This window comes from Belonocnema kinseyi, chromosome 4 (assembly GCF_010883055.1).
Source record: "Belonocnema kinseyi isolate 2016_QV_RU_SX_M_011 chromosome 4, B_treatae_v1, whole genome shotgun sequence".
Taxonomy (NCBI): Eukaryota; Metazoa; Arthropoda; class Insecta; order Hymenoptera; family Cynipidae; genus Belonocnema; species Belonocnema kinseyi.
Window position 1 is genome coordinate 73,146,092 of NC_046660.1, and position 7,084 is coordinate 73,153,175.

Consider the following 7,084-nt stretch of genomic DNA (forward strand, 5'->3'; position numbering starts at 1 on the left):
AAAATTAAAATTCGAAAATTTTTTCTAAAGCCTCCAGGGGACTTCGTTTTCGCACGAAAAAATTTTATGTGCCCTTATTGCATCCGGACCCACAATTATTGGAAAACTATTCGGGGCCGGGATAGACTATCCTGACTGCTAATGTGGCTTTGTCAAGACGGTCTATTATTGCGTTAAGTCGAAGTGAATTTTTTTTGTATAATACAACGTTAGTCTGAAAAAGCTTATCTAGAGCCAGTTATTTGGTCTTGTTCAAATCTGTTTTAGACGTTTGACGTAGAAAATTATTTTAAAGATGATCTAGATAATATGAAAAGAAAAACCTTTGTTTTTATTGTATATTTGTCATATTTGATGTTTATAAACAACCTGAATATTTTTGGAAGTGTACACAAAGATATTTGGGTTCGATACTTGAAATTTTTTTTTTTAATGAGGACTAGCTGGTGAAAAATTAGGGCCCAAACAGGCTGACTAGAAGATGGGAATAATTTACTTTTATAGAGTTTATTTTTATTTTTGATACTTTTAAATACCCTAATTATTTTTGGAAATATGAAAAAACATATTTGGGTTTGATACTTCGAAAATTTTTTGGTCATGATGGACTAGTCAGCATCCAATTATGGCCCGCAAAGACCGTCTAGATTAGATGAACTAGAGAGTACTCTAACTGGACGCAAGTTTTTTTTCGAATTTTTTCCATTTTTAAAACTTTATTTTTGGCTTAAAATGAAGCTAAAGTTTTTTCCTCTAAAAATCCCTTGATGACAAAGTGGACTAATAATTACTTGTTAATGAAAATAAACGTTAAGGAATAAACGTTTAAAGGAAAACACCTCAGCTTTCTTTTATCTCGAAAGGAAAACAAAAGCAGGGTAGAAATTTAAAAATAATGAACTTTTTTTTACCTGCATTTTTAAGGGTTAAATATTCCATTGAAAAAAAGCTTATGTTCAGTGAAAAAGACTCTAAAAATCCTATTAATACTGTAGGAAAACACATTTTTTAGAAATATTATAAGGGTTTTAAATCATCGAAACAAATTATATCCTGAAAAAATTACTTAAAATTTAATTACTTAAAATTTAAAAAATTTAGGCCTAATTTTGAATCTTGGAAGGTTTTTTTTTCAAAAAAGCTTAACATTCTTCTAAGCCTAAAAACAAAAAAACAAACAAAACAAATATAGAATTTAAACAAAAATTGAAATGTATTCTGGACCTTTATTTTTGAAGGTCCATTTTTTTTTAATTTACATGATCAATGGAATGGGCCTGAAAAATTCTATTGAGACTGCAGAATATTAAATTTTGTTTTATTGATATTACAAGAGTTACAAGTTTCTGACCTCGATTGTATACTTTAAAAAACCATAAATAAAACTGCCTTCCTTTCGGTAGATATTTTTCACAATGGAACAAACATTTCCATAAATTTTCTTCCAGTAAGACTACACTTTTCGGAAATTTTAGTCTGATCAGATAAATATTTTTTCTAGATTGAGTTGTTTCAGAAATAATGCCCCAGGAGATACTATATAAAATTTCAAATACATCGCTTTGTAATGTCTCTTATTTTTCTTATGATCCAATCCATTTCAAATCAGGCAGCTTCTAATTCGCCCAAACAATTAGCCACGAAATAATATATTTTTAGAGAAAACACTATACGACACGTATTTCTCCGTTTTTAGAAAAACAATTCTTAATAAAGCGGCAAGTTGAATTTTGATGCGTATTTTAAAAAAAACAGAATGGCTGTATTTGAACTTCTATATATTTTTACTTAATTCAGATATTCCACGTTAATTTTCAGATTTTGATTATTTTTATTGCCCTTTGTGAAGGCCGTCGGAAAATTAAAAAATAGTTCAATATTATCAAACTGCTGACCCTCCTTTTGAAAATATAAGAAGTCAATTCTAACAAAGAGCCAACACTTATATTAACAATTTTTTTAAATTTGCCTTCTCAAAAGAAGTTTTAAGTGGGCTAAGTAATTTTTCTAACGAGAAGAATTTTTTTTTAGTAAATCAAATTTTTTAATTTTGCTCGGAGACAAAGGAAACTATAAACCTATTTCTTGAGCTTTTGCTAATTTTGCTTAATTTTTAGAATGTGAACATGCAATTTTTTCTTTATAATTTTATGAAAGGTAATAAAATGCTTCGTCTAATAAGCCCAAGTTGAAGTCATACTGTGAATTTAATGAAAAAAATTGCAAATATTTAAAATTTTCGATGTTTTCAAAAAATTGAAATAACTGGAAATAATTAGCATTTTTCAAAGATCTTTGTCTCATTGTAAATAAGGCAAGACTGTATATTACTTTGCTAAATTGACGAAAAAATGTCAAAAACTTCAAGTAATATTTATACGCACTCAATGATTTAGAAAAGTGAGAAACAAAAATGTATTTATAAAAATTACTAAAATGGATTCAAATATGATAAGTAATGATTTTTTAATGCTTGTAAGTATTTACAGATTTTTGACATTTTGCGAATTTTTCGTACCAAGTTTGACCTTAGGGACAAAACTTTAAAAATATCGTAACAATTTAGTATAATAGTGTTGAGCCTTCACCTTTAAAATGAGCCCTGAGAATTTAAAAAATATGATAACTATTTTCAGAGTTATTCCAACTTTTCTAAAACGTTAAAATTTTACATTTTTGCATTATCTTTTTATAAAATTGAAATTTCGTTTTCAACTTTTACTTATTATACGCCGAGTTTTCTTCGTTTTCGCGGTATTTCAATGAAAGAATGCTCGTGTTAACATTATAAAAATTAAGGTTTAGTCTGCATTAAACTATTAGGATGTCTTTCTTATATTAGCAGATTTTTTTTAATATTGGAAAAAAGCTCGGCTTTTCCAAAAAATATTCTTTACGGTTTTTTAAAATTTCTAGAAAAAATTATACTTTTTATGCGGGCTAAATCATATTTAAGGACAGGAAGACGTGCCAACTTTTATCTGAACATATTTTTGTATCTTTCTTTGTTTCAGATAAAAATGTACAAATTCGACTTTCTGAAAAAATTCTCATGGCCACGAAGTTATTTAACTCACATAAAACTCACAGTATGTCTTTCTTATGAAAGGAAAAATTTAACAACAAATCAGCAAAAATATAAGTGTGGTTTTTTAAACCGACTATTATTCGTTTCAAAAAAATCGTCGGCATTTTAGTAATATTGAACTCTTTTAATTTTTCCGCTATAAGTTTAGAAGGGACAGTAAAAATAATCAGAATCTGAATATAAAAGTGTAATATCTAAATTTTTAAATTTTTCCAAAAATAGGAGTCCAAATGCAAATACTCTTAACTTCATGGAAATTTTGTTTTCCCTCAAATCCGAAAATTGCAAGTCGTCTATTATCCTTAAAAAACATATTTCGTGGCTAAGAGATTCTGCGACTTAAAGTGTAGAACCTACCTGATTTGAATTTTTGCTTTTTTCTAACTCGTGTTATTAAAAGATTATTTTTTTCACGAATTCTAGAAAAAGTTTTAATTTTTCTGCTTTTTTAGTTTCGTTAAAGAATAATATAAACATAGGGAAATCCTAAAAATATTATAAGTGGCATTATGTATTTAAACAATAGTTATTTATACATTTCAGAAAATTGTATCGTAAATAATTTTAAAATAATTTTTTTCTTCGGCAAGAAATAAGAATAAAGGTTGAAGAAATAATAATTCCACGTGTCCGTTTGGACGTATGGGATTTTTAAAGGCCTCTCCTTTGATCGCCGAAATTAAGCAACGCTTTGTTCGGTTTTGCTCGGATAGGAGCCAACGTACTAGACAAGATAAAAATTTGAAACAGTGCAAGGATGAATAAAGTGGATTCTTGTATATTTTTTTAGCATTTCGAAAATACGCGCAGATGTTTGATAATGTTGATAATTTTTAGTAAGGGTAAAGTAAATTAAAACTTGTTACATTTCTTGACAGATTTTACTAAAATTTAATATTATTCACTAGTAATAAAATAATGCATTTCAAAAAAGTCGAATTTATAAAAATAATCACATTCAGAAAAAGATTCCTTGAATCAAAGAAATGGGCTAAATTTAAAAATAATTTCTGTAATAAGAATAATTTCTTGTGATAAAAATTTTTTTTTTGATTGAGTGTATTTTCTACTACATTTCTTTGAGTTAAGTTATCTGTTTTCTTAGTGGAATAATGTTTACATTTGGTCCTGAATTTTATTTTAACGAAATACCATATTTTTACCAAAGCCTTGCCTGAATTGGGCAGTCGATTTTCCAAAAGCACTGTCGACCTTCGTGAAACTGACAATTGTGGAGTTTTGGGAATTTTTTTGGAATCATTTAGAAGCCTTGTACCCCCGTATCAGTCGATTATGTCAGCTTGAGACTATGGAGTTCTACATAATTTGATTTGCGTAGCCTTCCTTTGAAATCATCTCGCAGATGTTCTGCTCAAAGTATTAAAAGTGTCGTTGCCTCGTGATAATTTTGTGGTGAGAGAATTATGTCGTCTTTGAACGGAGACTAATTCTCCTCGCTTTTTGTTAGTAGGGAAAAAGTAATGTTGAAATAATGTGCAAATTACTGCCAAAGTAGCGAGTCTTGCAATCTGTTTCAACTTGTCTGTGTCCGTCACTGTTCGTAGTGGTAGACTACCCTGTGTTTGTCTGTCTCGCTGCTTGTTTAATTGTTTTCCTATGTCATAAAATCATAAATTCATCATTATTATTTAAACTGGCAAACAATTTCATTACACTCATAATATCATATTACACGTATTAAATCTATTATTAATTTTATTACACGTTTCGTATTTTTATTGTCCAATTAAAAAATTTAATTACATGCTTCAATTTAAAGTACTAATATAAAACATAATTATTATTCATAAATTAAAATCAGTATTGAAATAGCTGCATCGCCTTTCATACACTTTTTATAACATGTTAATTTCAATTTTAATCATCTTTCAGTGATAATTAAGCTTTAAGCTTTAAGTAATAAATTAAGTACGATTTTATTCCAGCAGGAATTAGAAGTAATGAAAAAAGTTAAGGAATTATTGTGGGAATTTATATCGTAATAAAATGTTATTCAAAGACACTGTGAAATTCTGAATCTTCTATTTTCGCAACTGATCGATTTTGAAGATGTTTACAATTGAGAATTCCCCAAATTGTTCAGTTTTGAATAGTTAGAGTTTAAAATCGTAAAATTCTGAACATCTTTTTGAAATAGGTGTATCTTGCAGATTTACAATTGCAATCTTGCAGATTTACAATTGAAGATCCACTGCTTCCGCAGTCGCACTGGGTCGAAAACGTTCACGTACAGTTTTCAGCGTCTTAAATCGCTTTAAAAATTTTCAAAAAATTCACGAATACTTTGTAATTCTTCTAGAATGTGGACCCATATTTCTTTGAGTACAGAAGTTATTACATTTGTTTTTATAAATTAGTATTTTGATTAAAATTTGCTGGGAATGTCAAAGTGAAATTTCGCTGGGGTCGAAATTGACTCATGTGCGACCGCGCAGGGTTAACTCTTTAAAAATTGAAGTTTCTAGAAATTACAATTTTGAAGTATTCCAATTAAAAACTCTTGAATTTTAATGCGTAAAGGATTAAAGTTACAGAATTTTAAACATAAAACTGCAAGTGCATAATTTTTTATTATAAATTGTCAAAACTAAAACTTTTCAATTTTTACGATTTAGAATTCAAAGTTTTACCATTTTGAAGAGTTCAAATTGGAAACTGTTCAATTCGAAAGACATATACACCAAACTCTCGCTTTCAGTCAAGTGTCGGGATTTCCTTCAAATGCCCTCGGACTGATTTCGGGGGGATAGAAACGTAAACAGTTAGGGCCACCTGACTCGTTTCCAAATATAATGCAGTTGACGCTATTTACCTTGCCGCGGATGGGACCGTAGTGGAGTAATTTTCCTGGAAACAACGATTGCTTGATGGTGGGGGAAGAGCTCGACCGAAAGTTAGGGGAAGCGGCACGGTAAAGAGCAGAAGGTAATATAATATGTCGCAACCGTTCTCTATAGCATTTATGAAAATTTGCTGATTTTGAAGATTAAAAGTCAAGTTTTTAATTCTAAATCTTTCGAATTGAAGAAACTTCCAAAATGAATCCTGAAAATTACCAAATTTTCCTTTGTAAAATTTAAAACTTGCATAATTTTTAAATTGTAAATTTAAAAAATTTAAAACTGCATTTGTAAAGTTTTACAATTTAAAAATTTTAAATTTGGAACATTTACAATTTAAAACTCTTTATTTTTAATGATTTGAAGTTTAAACATCTTCAATGTTACAGATGTAGAAACAAAAGTGCTTGAAATCTGAGGATTTTTATGACTTTGCAGATCAATATTCAAGCTTTTTTCATTCTAAAACTTCCAAATTGATGAAATTTCAAACGGAGATTCTTAAAATAATAGAAATTTTAATTCTGCATCTTGAAACTTGCACAATTTGTTATTTTAAATTAAAAAATTACAAACTCTTCAATTTAAGAAATGTACAATTCCAAGTTCTATAATTTTGAAAAGTTGCAAATGAAGAGTATATTACAAAGTATTCCATTTTCATGATTTATATTTTAAAGTTATCTAGTTTTTAACATTTTTTAAAGAATGCGGTAGATTTTCTAAACTCGCTTTCTTTACTAAACGCCTTTTTCACCAAGCGCCTTTTACGCTAAGCACCTCTCCCTTCCATTACCTCCAAATTCCTTAAACGCGTTGAACGTAGCATTCGATGCACATGCGCGAGACCTAGAGGCGTGGCTTAATCGTGCGGGCGCTTGGTGAGGACCTAGTCGTCTTCGAGAACATGGCGCTTTTTGAGAGTCTGTTATAGTTAAATTTTGAAAATTTACAATTCAAAATTCTTCAACTTAAACGATTTGAAATTTAAAGTTTTTTACTTTTGATTAATTGCAATTGAAGACTCTTAAATATTTGATGCGTATAATAGAAAATGATGCAATTTTAAATACTTTTTTAAAAATATTTTGAAGATTTAAAATGGAAATGTGTTGAATATGTAACATATGTTTTC

General features: G+C 28.8%; 1 protein-coding gene across 3 annotated transcripts in view; it reads left to right on the plus strand.

The window, feature by feature from the left end:
* The window catches only part of LOC117172191 (peripheral plasma membrane protein CASK), a 638,537-nt gene that overhangs the window by 107,434 nt on the left and 524,019 nt on the right, over positions 1 to 7,084 (plus strand). The window lies entirely within an intron of this gene.